General features: G+C 40.0%; 1 long non-coding RNA gene across 1 annotated transcript; it reads left to right on the forward strand.

The window, feature by feature from the left end:
- The first annotated feature begins 476 nt into the window (after nt 1–476).
- LOC122458400 lies at nt 477–12,298 on the forward strand. The gene is made up of 3 exons (XR_006278442.1): nt 477–739; nt 2,252–2,306; nt 12,178–12,298. It is a non-coding gene; the product is annotated as an uncharacterized LOC122458400 (long non-coding RNA).
- Nucleotides 12,299–14,202: the final 1,904 nt, after the last annotated feature.

Below are 14,202 nucleotides of genomic sequence, written 5' to 3' on the forward strand. Positions count from 1 at the left end.
AAAACATCTGAAGTATAATATGGACACTTAGCACAAAGGGTGAATTTTAATAATATCTTGTTAGTACACAAGTAATAAGAGTGTTAATAAACTCTCAGATCAAGAAAATGTAGCATAATACTCTCACTATACTATTTTGACAGGATTCTGTCAGATTATCATTAAAAACAGTTTCTTACTTATGTTATTAAAACATTTTAGATTAATAAAAAAAAGAAAAGTAAAAACCTAAATTTATTTTTCACTATTTATATTGTGTTTCCTTTTTGGAATCCACCCAATTTTGACAATGAAAGCAGATTAGTTAGTTTCACTTTAGTTTCTAGTCATTTTCTGGTTCTCATGAATTAGCACAGTGACACAATGTTTGGGATACCATCACTAGAGAGGAATAATTTAAATTCCAAACCAAGTGTATTTTTTTAAATTAATTAAATCTTTCCTCCCATTCATGTTACATTTTCTTTAAAATAAAATCCAAAATAACCAACCCCAAAAGTTTGGGCCTAAAATAACTGGCAAAGCATGTCTTTCAATAAATGACAGCTCTTCTTCAGATAACTATATAAACCTTATTCTAATCAGTTTATTCTGTTTCATTACTTAGAGTGAAGGGGTAATTTATGTCAGTCACCCAGAGCTGTCCTGTGGAGCATTCTTGTTCCTGTCCTACCCCCCCAATCCAACACAGTATTACTACATTGATCCCACTGACAGACAACTCTTTGCAATTCTCGAGGTGAGTATCACATGTGCCTTTAAAATAAGAAATTCCCATAACAGGGTCTCCTCAAACCCAGCAGGAGATGCTGCCTCAGTTTCTCTATACTCATGTAAGCCAGCAGGTCATCTCACTAGCAACTGACTCAATGAAGCTCCCATCAGAGTCAGTAGTTCATTCCTTTTCCCCAGGAATGCTTTTATTGTTCAGTCACAATCACTATTCAGCATCAATCAAGACAGGTAAACCAGATCCTGCCATGTGGCCCCTCCTACGGCCTCTGCCTCAGGGACAGCTGCTGCTGTTGAACAGCAGATATCCCCAGCCAGCACTTTCACCTAGCTGGTGTGGCAAGCCCTCTACCAGGTCATTTCCCTAACTCAGGGCCTCCTGCAGGAGCCCCCTGAAACTCTTCTTCATGTGAAGATTATTGGCCTTTTATTCCACCAGCTGGTAGGACGCTGATTACTCACAAGTGGCAGCTGATCCCATCCCCCTTAAAGGACTCTCCTACCCTGTGACAGCTCCTAACCAGGGGTGTACTAAAGGAGGAAGTGTGATCTTGTAGTTTAGGCATTGGGCTAGAAAGAAGGCACTTTGGATTCTGTTCCCAGCTCTACCACCAACATCCTTTGTGACCATGGGCAAATCACCATCTCTTAGTGCCTCAGCTTCCTGACCATAAACTGCAGATAATAATACTTCCTTTAGCGGTCTTGTCTACTTGAAATGTAAGCTCATTGGGGCACAGACAGTATGCGTTTGTACAGCACAATGGGGCCATTATCTTGTTTGGAGTCTCTAGAGTCTACTATAATTTAAATAAAAACAATTAGTACTGAAAGTATATTTATGGCTGGATCATTTTAAAAACTAAACATTGAAAATGATGATCGTTCTCTTATGGCTTATATGATATAGTTTTACCCTTGGTAGTCATAGTTTACACTGACACAGTTCCAATGAATATCAACTTAACTCCCTTCTAATAATAACTGAGAATCATCTTAGATGTCAGACATTTATAGTTGCCACTTTAACTGATCATACTGATGCAGATATTGGAAATGTTATTCCATCTTGGCAACGTGAGTGAAGTCAGAAGCAGCCTCTCTAGGTTAAATTTAGTGTCCTTTCTCAAAATGTGGTATTGAAATATTCAGGGACTATGTGTTATTTGTATGTGTGTGGGGAAAAAATGTAAGTGCTAGAGATGATTCACTGTCAATATCAGCTTAAAAAATATAATAGCCAGATTCTGCCAGGCTTCTTCACATTGAGTAATACAGTTCTCTTAAAACAGTCCCAGTGAAAACTCTTAAAGCTCTAGATAATTTGACATCAGTGGAACTACGTGTGGAATAAAGTATTATTCTATGTGAGGAAGGTTGACAGAATCTGGCCCTAAATATTTAGCTGAATCAAATGTGACTTCTGAAACTGATCTCAGCAGAGTGGTGATGAATCCTGTAGCTTTCCATTTTGAAATCACTAAAACATCAAATGACCAATTTCTGCTTTATTCCTCAGATTTCTCTTGTCAGCTCAAACTGGAGTTACCTGCTTCAGCAAAGTCAGCATTGAGGTAAGTGTCTCGTTCTCCTGGAGTCAGATTACACAGTAACAAGGAATTGCTGGCAGTCTGGGACAGTAAACAGTTCTCCCATGTCCAGGATATAACACCAGAACAGATGATAATAAATAAGTCACTTCAACAGGGATATGAAAAATGATCCATTACGTAGCTGCAAATGCCATCTTGGAAAAGGCTTGTCCGAATGCTTACAGGAGAGTACAAGAAGCTTCTGGCTCAGAATTGCAGTGCACTATTAATACAGCACACTGAACGAATTGGTGACTTACTAATTTCACAGAGTGGTTCTCTACCTATTGAGTGCCCTCTCTTGAGCTATCAGCAATACAACAAGTAAAATGGCCTCTCCCAAACCCATCCATTAACCTTCCCAAATTCACTCTTAAAATATATGTCTACATACAAAAAAAAAAAGGTGTATTCTTAATTTGAATGAGCTAATGGGTTAAAATAGCAGTGAGGACATGGCAACTCAGTTTAGCAGTATGAGTTAAAGCTGATACAAGAGCTTGAGGTTGAACTTGCACAGTTAACTCAAGTTAAAGGCTGAGTTGCCATTCCTTCACTGCTGTTTTATCCGGAGTTAAGAAGTCACCTTTTTTGTAGTGTAGGCTTACTTATACTGCATCCAGCATCTCCAAGTATTCAGCATGGATATACACACACGATTTCCAGTACTACCTATTCTTTGGTGTAAGAATGGGGTTTCTAGTGGGTTGAGCTATTGTGCACATTTTGGGTTCAAATCAATGCTGAATTACAACATGCAGCTCTACTGAAATCAGTTGGATTACATGGGATTAGAAATCAAACTTCATGATAAATCCATCAATTGGCAATCAGTGTTGCCAATGCCCAAACTAGTCTCATGATATTTGGTAAAAAAGAAAAGGAGTACTTGTGGCACCTTAGAGACTAACAAATTTATTTGAGCATAAGCTTTCGTGAGCTACAGCTCACTTCATCGTTTTTGCGAATACAGACTAACACGGCTGCTACTCTGAAACATGATATTTGGTGTTTTTCTTAAAGCCTTGATTCCAGGAGTCATGTGATTACATGGGAATCTTGGCATTTGTTGTTTTAAAAGTTTCTAACCCTTGTTGCAGAGAAAATGTGAACCCTAAAGGCTCAAAAACCAGAAGTAAAATAAAAAGAAGCCAAAAATTAATATTTTTTAAAATCCCAGGATTTTTTGGAGCCTGACTCAGATTTTTTTTAAGGCTGGAAGTTGGTGATACTGGACACTGACTCATTGCAATTGTCTAAGGAAGTCACCTGAAGTTTGCCAAAGGAATATGTAAGATGCAAAGCAAAGTCACAAGCTCATGAAGTTCTTTCTTAATATGTTAAATATTTGATTTTCCCAAATTCCAACATACAATAGAATTCTATTCATCATTTTATATCACTAAAAGAACTGACTTTTTCCAGGCTGTTGGACCAAAGTTCATCCTTTTTCAATATTTTCACATATAAGAATTTTAATAAGTTTCCCTTAAATCATGAGTCTTACTTAAGACTGACAGAGCTTTACATTGTACTGTAAGTACAAGACCTTCAAAATGTCATAAATTATGAACACCTTTCAATCCTTTGAGAAACTTCAAGTCAATAAGATAATTTAGAAGTCATTTTAATATTATTGGTTTAGTTTGTTTGAATTTTGTTGCCTTAGTGCAAAGGCAAAGAATGTTTGTCACATTTTATTTTTAAGAAGTTCATCCTTTGTTCAAACAGAGAACTAGAAATAATCAAGAATGATGCCATTGATAGATGGTGACTTTCTCAGAACAAGGTTGTTACTTTGGACCAAATTCTGCTCTTTTACACAGGTAATTTCGGTGCAGTTACTCTGGTGTTAATGAAAGCAGAATTTGGGCCACTCTGTATGTTAATTCTGCAATACAGAATGGCACAGCGCTCCAAAATAACTAGTGAATTTGGGTGTCCAGTGTAGAACATTTTAAAGGGGCCAGATTTCCAGAGGATGCATGCTCTGGCCTGTTTGAAAGTCAGGTCCATTTCATATATCTCAAGCTGGATACCCAAAAATCACTAGTCACTTCTAAAAAATGAAACCAATGTTCTTTCACAGCAAAATGAATGAATATCACTTTGTTCAATTCTCAGCAAAAATTATAACTGCATAAGCAAGTCCGTGTTATTCTATTATTAATAACTTACAAAGCACTTTACTATACCTCTTCAAAGTGCTATATAGCCATACACTAATTAATCCTCATAGCACCTATCCAAAGAAAGTATTATTATTCCCATTATGCAGATAGGGCAACTGACACACAAATAAATAGATAAGTTGCCCAAGGCTGTGCAGTGAGTCAGTGACAGAGGCAGGACTAGGATCCAGGAGGAGTCCTGACTCCAGTCTTACTATCCCCTCTCTTTTTCTCTCAGGGATCAAGCAACTCTCAGGGATCAAGTCAGGAAAGATAAAAAAGGATGAGCAATAAACTAAGGCCCGGATCCCCAAAGCTATTTAGGTGCCTAACTCCCATTTCAAAAGTTGTTAAGTGATTTAGTCATCTTTTCAAAACTGACATAGATACTTTGAAGTGCATTAGAATGATACAAGTTGGATGGAGAACGTAGTAGGTCATTCTCCCAGTCAGTGTAGGATTTTTCCCTACAGTACATTCTCCATTGTTTTGATCAGTCTAGTTTTAAAAGATCCATGTTATACAGCATCCACCATGTCCCCTAAGAAGCTATTCCACCCTCTAGTAGATATCATTGTCAGGAAATGTTTCCAGACGTTTAGTCTAAATATTGCTTGGCTCAGTTTCAGCCCATTTCTCTTAGCTCTTCCCTACATAAATCTTCCTTGACTGCTAAACAATTCGGACGAGCCATCGCTCTCTCAGATCTTGGGAGACAGACCAGTCCTTGCTTACAGACAGCCCCCCAATCTGAAGCAAATACTCACCAGCAACCACACACCACACAACAGAACCACTAACCCAGGAACCTATCCTTGCAACAAAGCCCGTTGCCAACTCTGTCCACATATCTATTCAGGGGATACCATCATAGGGCCTAATCACATCAGGAACACTATCAGAGGCTCGTTCACCTGCGCATCTACCAATGTGATATATGCCATCATGTGCCAGCAATGCCCCTCTGCCATGTACATTGGCCAAACTGGACAGTCTCTATGTAAAAGAATGAATGGACACAAATCAGACGTCAAGAATTATAACATTCAAAAACCAGTTGGAGAACACTTCAATCTCTCTGGTCACTCGATCACAGACCTAAGAGTGGCTATACTTCAACAAAAAAGCTTCAAAAACAGACTCCAACGAGAGACTGCTGAATTGGAATTAATTTGCAAACTGGATACAATTAACTTAGGCTTGAATAGAGACTGGGAATGGATGAGTCATTACACAAAGTAAAACTATTTCCCCATGGTATTTCTCCCTCCCACCCCACCCCCCACTGTTCCTCTGATATTCTTGTTAACTGCTGGAATTAGCCTACCTGCTTGTCACCATGAAAGGTTTTCCTCCTTCCCCCCCTGCTGTTGGTGATGGCTTATCTTAAGTGATCACTCTCCTTACAGTGTGTATGATAAACCCATTGTTTCATGTTCTCTGTGTGTGTGTATATAAATCTCTCCTCTGTTTTTTCCACCAAATGCATCCGATGAACTGAGCTGTAGCTCACGAAAGCTTATGCTCTAATAAATTTGTTAGTCTCTAAGGTGCCACAAGTACTCCTTTTCTTTTTGCGAATACAGACTAACACGGCTGCTACTCTGAAACATGTGAATAGTTAAAATAGTCACTGTGTATTCATTCCCCAACCGATCTAGACGTATTTAGAAGGATTTTGTCTCCTCTTCCTCGTCCAGACTCATTCCTATGATAAAAGCATCCTCTTGTCATTTACCTTCACCTAAAATAATTTTTATACATAACAAAGAAAAAAGGTCTTCCAAATAAGAAAATAAAGCAAATCCCATCACAGCTGCCAGTGCCCAACTATACCATGTTAGCCAGCAGCAGCATGAACCAAAAACAAACGATCTGCACATATAAAAACAGATTTTCAAAACAGTACTAAAGCCACTCGAGAAGGACTAACCAGACAGCGTGATAAAAGTGTGACAGTGAGTACAGCCCCACTTCTTCATTGCCTAAGGGCCTTTCCAAGAAAGTGGAGCTGCTGAGCCACAGACCACATCAGTCCCATGAGATGCTGTAAAACTCACTTGTACATAGTAAGCAGAACCCAAGTGTCCAGTTATTAATTACAAATGGAGGGTAGTGGCTGTGACATTCCAAGAAGGATTGTGAGGAAAACTATTAGAGCCTCTCCCGGGATAGTGCTTGGGGTGTGCTATAGACCTCCGAGATCTAATTTGGATATGGATAGAGCCCTTTTTAATGAAGTAAATACTAATGGAAAATGCGTGATCATGGGAGACTTTAACTTCCCAGATAGAGACTGGAGGATGAGTGCTAATAATAATAATAATAGGGCTCAGATTTTCCTAGATGCGATAGCTAAATGGATTGCTTCATCAAGTAGTTGCTGAACTGACTAGAGGGGATGCCATTTTAGATTTGGTTTTGGTGAGTAGTGAGGACCTCATAGAAGAAATGGTTGTAGGGGATAATCTTGGTTCAAGTGATCATGAGCTAATTCAGTTCAAACTGAATGGAAGGATTAACAAAAATAAATCTGCAACTAGGGTTTTTGATTTCAGAAGGACTGACTTTCAAAAATTAAGGAAATTAGTTAGGGAAGTGGATTGGACTGAAGAATTGATGGATCTAAAGGCAGAGGAGGCCTGGGATTACTTTAAATCAAAGTTGCAGAAGCTATCAGAAGCCTACATCCCAAGAAAGGGGAAAAAATTCATAGGCAGGAGTTGTAGGCCAAGCTGGATGAGCAAGCATCTCAGAGAGGTGATTAAGAAAAAGCAGAAAGCATACAGGCAGTGAAAAATGGGAGGAAAGCTACCTTATTGAGGTCAGAACATGTAGGGATAAAGTGAGACAGGCTAAAAGTCAAGTAGAATTGGACCTTGCAAAGGGAATTAAAACCAATAGTAAAAGGTTTTATAGCCATATAAATAAGAAGAAAACAAAGAAAGAAGAAGTGGGACCGCTAAACACTGAGGATGGAGTGGAGGTTAAAGATAATCTAGGCATGGCCCAATATCTAAACAAATACTTTGCCTCAGTCTTTAATAAGGCTAAAGAGGATCTTAGGGATAATGGTAGCATGACAAATGGGAATGAGGATATGGAGGCAGATATTACCATATCTCAGGTAGAAGCGAAACTGAAACAGCTTAATGGGACTAAATCGGGGGGCCCAGATAATCTTCATCCAAGAATATGAAAGGAATTGGCACCTGAAATTGCAAGCCCATTAGCAAGAATTTTTGATGAATCTGTAAACTCAGGGGTTGTACCGTATGATTGGAGAATTGCTAACATAGTTCCTATTTTTAAGAAAGGAAAAAAAAGTGATCTGGGTAACTACAAGCCTGTTAGTTTGACATCTGTAATATGCAAGGTCTTGGAAAAAATTTTGAAGGAGAAAGTAGTTAAGGACATTGAGGTCAATGGTAATTGGGACAAAATACAACATGGTTTTACAAAAGGTAGATCGTGCCAAACCAACCTGATCTTCTTTGAGAAAATAACAGATTTTTTAGACAAAGGAAATGCAATGGAACTAATTTACCTAGATTTCAGTAAGGCATTTGATACCGTGCCACATGGGGAATTATTAGTTAAATTGGAAAAGATGGGAATCAATATGAAAACTGAAAGGTGGATAAGGAATTGGTTAACAGGGAAACTACAGCAGGTCCTATTGAAACTATCAGGATGGAGTGAGGTTACCAGTGGAGTTCCTCAGGGATCGGTTTTGGGACCAATTTTATTTAATCTTTTTATTACTGACCTCGGCACAAAAAATGGGAGTGTGCTAATAAAGTTTGCGGATGATACAAAGCTGGGAGGTATTGCCAATTTAGAGAAAGACCGGGATATCATACAGGAGGATCTGGATGACCTTGTAAACTGAAGTAATAGTAATAGGATGAAATTTAATAGTAAGAAGTGTAAGGTTATGCATTTAGGGATTAATAACAAGAATTTTAGGTATAAGCTGGGGATGCATCAATTAGAAGTAATGGAGGAGGAGAAGGACCTTGGAGTATTGGTTGATCATAGGATGACTATGAGCTGCCAATGTGATATGGCCGTGAAAAAAGCTAATGCTGTCTTGGGATGCATCAGATGAAGTGAGCTGTAGCTCACGAAAGCTTATGCTCTAATAAATTTGTTAGTCTCTAAGGTGCCACAAGTACTCCTTTTCTTCTTTCATCAGGCAAGGTATTTCCAGTAGAGATAAGGAGGTTTTAGTACCGTTATAAAAGGCACTTATGAGACCTCACCTGGAATACTGTGTGCAGTTCTGGTCTCCCATGTTAAGAAGGATGAATTCAAACTGGAACTGGTACAGAGAAGGGCTACTAGGATGATCCGAAGAATGGAAAACCTGTCTTATGAAAGGAGATTCAAGGAGCTTGGCTTGTTTAGCCTAACTAAAAGAAGGTTGAGGGGAGATATGATTGCTCTCTATAAATATATCAGAGGGATAAATACTGGATAGGGAGAGGAATTATTTAAGCTCAGTACCAATGTGGACACAAGAACAAATGGATATAAACTGGTCATTGGGAAGTTTAGACTTGAAATTAGATGAAAGTTTCTAACCATCAGAGGAGTGAAGTTTTGGAATAGCCTTCCAAGGGAAGCAGTGGGGGCAAAAGATCTATCTAGCTTTAAGATTAAACTCAATAAGTTTATGGAGGAGATGGTATGATTGGATAACATGATTTTGGTAATTAATTGATCTTCATATTCCATATATTTGGTATATATATTTGGTAATTAATTGATCTTCATATTCCATATTATACCAATATTCATGGTAAATAGGCCTAATGACCTATGATGGGATGTTAGATGGGGTGGGATCTGAGTTACTACAGAAAATTCTATCCTGGGTATCTGGCTGGTGAATCTTGCCCATATGCTTAAGGTTTAGCTGATCGCCATATTTGGGGTCGGGAAGGAATTTTCCTCCTGGGCAGATTGAAAGAGGCCCTGGAGGTTTTCGCCTTCCTCTCTAGCATGGGGCACGGGTCACTTGCTGGAGGATTCTCTGCTCCTTGAAGTCTTTAAACCACGATTTGAGGACTTCAATAGCTCAGACATAGGTGAGAGGTTTTTAGCAGGAGTTGGTGGGTGAGATTCTGTGGCCTGAGTTGTGCAGGAGGTCGGACTAGATGATCATAATGGTCCCTTCTGATCTTAGTATCTATGAATCCATGAATTGCCTCCTCCCTCCACACTCTCCTATGACCAGTTGGCAGTAACTTCAGCCTAGAGAGGGAGTCATCAACTTCATTCTCAGACTGTGAAACATCAGAATAATCAAACACAGGCTGAAAACAGTCTACAGGGTGTCTGAGTCCATTCTCCCAAAGAGTTGGATTCTCCGATATCAGGGTCTATAACTGATGAGTGATCCTACAAGACAGAAACACCCCAGAAGCTAGTGATTGTTGACTCCCAATTCTGATGTGGGAGTACATTGCAGAAATGCAGGTTTCAGAGTAGCAGCCGTGTTAGTCTGTATTCGCAAAAAGAAAAGGCACCTTAGAGACGAACAAATTTATTAGAGCATAAGCTTTCGTGAGCTACAGCTCACTTCATCGGATGCATTTGGTGGAAAAAACAGAGGAGAGATTTATATACACACACACAGAGAACATGAAACAATGGGTTTATCATACACACTGTAAGGAGAGTGATCACTTAAGATAAGCCATCACCAACAGCAGGGGGGGGAAGGAGGAAAACCTTTCATGGTGACAAGCAGGTAGGCTAATTCCAGCAGTTAACAAGAATATCAGAGGAACAGTGGGGGGTGGGGTGGGAGGGAGAAATACCATGGGGAAATAGTTTTACTTTGTGTAATGACTCATCCATTCCCAGTCTCTATTCAAGCCTAAGTTAATTGTATCCAGTTTGCAAATTAATTCCAATTCAGCAGTCTCTCGTTGGAGTCTGTTTTTGAAGCTTTTTTGTTGAAGTATAGCCACTCTTAGGTCTGTGATCGAGTGACCAGAGAGATTGAAGTGTTCTCCAACTGGTTTTTGAATGTTATAATTCTTGACGTCTGATTTGTGTCCATTCATTCTTTTACGTAGAGACTGTCCAGTTTGGCCAATGTACATGGCAGAGGGGCATTGCTGGCACATGATGGCATATATGACATTGGTAGATGTGCAGGTGAACGAGCCTCTGATAGTGTGGCTGATGTGATTAGGCCCTATGATGGTATCCCCTGAATAGATATGTGGACAGAGTTGGCAACGGGCTTTGTTGCAAGGATAGGTTCCTGGGTTAGTGGTTCTGTTGTGTGGTGTGTGGTTGCTGGTGAGTATTTGCTTCAGATTGGGGGGCTGTCTGTAAGCAAGGACTGGTCTGTCTCCCAAGATCTGAGAGAGCGATGGCTCGTCCTTCAGGATAGGTTGTAGATCCTTGATGATGCGTTGGAGAGGTTTTAGTTGGGGGCTGAAGGTGATGGCTAGTGGCGTTCTGTTGTTTTCTTTGTTGGGCCTGTCCTGTAGTAGGTGACTTCTGGGTACTCTTCTGGCTCTGTCAATCTGTTTCTTCACTTCAGCAGGTGGGTATTGTAGTTGTAGGAATGCATGATAGAGATCTTGTAGGTGTTTGTCTCTGTCTGAGGGGTTGGAGCAAATGCGGTTATATCGTAGCGTTTGGCTGTAGACAATGGATCGAGTGGTATGATCTGGATGAAAGCTAGAGGCATGTAGGTAGGAATAGCGGTCAGTAGGTTTCCGATATAGGGTGGTGTTTATGTGACCATCGCTTATTAGCACCATAGTGTCCAGGAAGTGGATCTCTTGTGTGGACTGGTCCAGGCTGAGGTTGATGGTGGGATGGAAATTGTTGAAATCATGGTGGAATTCCTCAAGAGCTTCTTTTCCATGGGTCCAGATGATGAAGATGTCATCAATGTAGCGCAAGTAGAGTAGGGGCATTAGGGGACGAGAGCTGAGGAAGCGTTGTTCTAAAATGGTGGTTCCTTGCATCAGTCAGCTGCTACAGTCTGAAGTTAACAGATATTCAGAAGGTATTTGGAAACACATTTCATTGCTGATCTTCTTTTCTATTTAGATCCTGGATGTGTCTAAATCTTTACCAGATCCACCACACACAAAAGTAATCAGTATACACACTTGATAGTAATGATTTCTCTATGGGCCATCAGGTGAGCAGTCACCAAAACACATATCTAAACTCACCCTGAGCTCAGGACAGGCATTTTTATAAATTAGAAAAATAAATAAAATTTTAAAAACCCACATGGTGGATGGAACTTTGCTTTGCTTTGCTGTAGGCCCCCTTCCTCAGGCTGGTTCAAAATGTACAATAAGGAAACTAATCACAAGCATCAAGAATCAGTTCAAGTATATGTGCCATGTTACCATGGGGTACTGTACTCAGGAGAGAGGATGCTACACATTGGCTCACAGGCCTGCTTTTCAAGCACTATGGAAGTAGTTCTAATACACCAGCCAAAGAGCCTCCAGACAACAGGCTTTGAGTGGCTGGCATTAAGTACTTGTATTATAAGTTTCATCTCATGGTATGCCAGAACATTCCAAAAAACTAAAAGTTTCAGAGCCGGAGTCAGAACACTGCAGAGCAATGTACCAGGGTTCCAGCCTGGGGTCATGCTTTTATTTATATGTACACATCATCTTTACTCTCAGGTGATGTTTGAGCCTGTCCTGGAGAGCAAAGAAGGCCATCAGAGCCTTTAATGTCAAGAGGTCCATACTGCTTTCAAGAGGATTCACTGAATTTTTGGAGAGAGCATCAAGGACAACATTATTCTTACCCTTGTGATGATGGTGTTGGAGGACAGCAGCCACAGCAATGGCCTTGGATCTGTGACTACTAAAGGGTGGGGAACCTGTGAGGATGGGACAAAATGCACCCGGCTCAGTCCTTTAGCCAACACTCCTGTTCCATGACAATATTGCCTTTCCAGTTTGGAGAGGGCACAGCTTGTCAGAGTCTAGCACTCCAGTAGCTAGGACTCCATTCCTATTGATAATTATTGTACCAAACTACTGCCCAATCCTGTACCAGAACCATCTCTGGGTGGAGTATAATTAAATCTATCAACATAAGGGGAAGAATACAGGGGGTGTTTTAACTTGTTCTCAATCTTTTCCATATCAAGCCCCTAGTTACAAGAGAAGTTCTGGGATTTTCTCCTATAGTTACAGGATCTACATCACAATAGCCATAAGAAAAAGGAAGGTAGCTGCCTCCTTGTTAGATATGGTTCCCCTCTGCCCTTTTGATATGTTCATGACCCTCCCATCAAAGGCTGCCACTATATGTGAAACCACAGTTATAGCATGTTCACTTCTCTAAACTAAATGTCCTGAGAGGGGAAGAAGCATTCCAGACTCAGGTGAGCTTTTATTTTTCTGATCTTGGCTGGATGGAGTTGATCCATTTCCTCCCCCAATAATGCTGCTATGAGGCTGTGCTTCTGCTTCAATGAACCCCACAAATGTAATTTGCAAACCTCCTCTCCCCCCACTCCAGCATAAATCCAGGTAGCAGCTATCCTGGTCCTAAGTCAGAACACCCCCTTTCGGTTGGAAACTCCTCGGCAAGTAATTACAATAACCGATCAAAGGGCTCCTCTAGTATTATGTGCTCATTTTGACTGTATTTTTTCATTTGCATTTTCCCCCCTCATTTTTTTGCATTCAGTAAATAGTGACAAAGTAAATGTTAAGATGTCATGTCTCCCTCCTAGGAAGTGATTGACAGGCCTTAAGTGCTGTGGGTTTTTTATAACCAACATGACTGACAGCTTTTAAGTGGAGAGCAGTTTATGCAACTTTCAAATGTTAGTTGTCTACATGAATAATATGAAATGTTGGATTTTCTTGTATCTATCTAATAGTGTTTCCTACTGTGCTGGCAGCCGCTGTAATAACTCAACTGTTAAAAATAAAAGTCTGCACTGTTCTAGGGCTTCCACACTGAAAAAAAGGAAAAGGAAACTAGTGCATATACCTCAAGGACTTGGATTTCAAAGCAGTACAGAGTTAAATAGGAGGTTTCTCTTCAGGCCAGAGCTGGCTACAGGAAGATCCTTACTTATACAACAAATATTTCTATTTAATTTTTAAAACATTCTGCATCATACAGTATGTCTACATACCTAAAACAGGGTTATTCTCCCATCAGGGCATCATGGAACTGAAGTGGTTAATTTCCCTACAATCTACTCCTGTAAATCCATCATCTTTCTCCACTCATCATTAAAAGAACAAATTCCTCAATGGTTTGCATATGAAATTTGGTCAATTGTTATTAAGCACCAGTAGGGCACATGATTTACCAACACAGATAATTCAGCCTGTGCCCCAAGATTTTACAATACACTTCAAACACAGATGAGACGGAAGTAGTTCATGCAGGGGATAGTGGAAAACTCTAGCAGTGGTCTTTTTGCGAAAGGCTTCCTAGCAGAAGTGGGTTTTTAAGGAGGAAGAGGTAGTTGTATGGCACTCCGGTACCAGTAGATCTTGTAATGTTATCGGTTATAAATATTTTCATAATGAAGGATCCTAATTCAGTCTGTGTCTCATACAACACTAACGTTTATAAACATGAACACTTAGGCCTCAATTAATCAGAAAATATATTCTGCCTTCTGTGCAACGTGACAGAAGGCCACGTGACACAGGCTCCACAAGAGGTATTGC

This window comes from Dermochelys coriacea, chromosome 2, assembly GCF_009764565.3.
Source record: "Dermochelys coriacea isolate rDerCor1 chromosome 2, rDerCor1.pri.v4, whole genome shotgun sequence".
Lineage (NCBI taxonomy): Eukaryota > Metazoa > Chordata > Testudines > Dermochelyidae > Dermochelys > Dermochelys coriacea.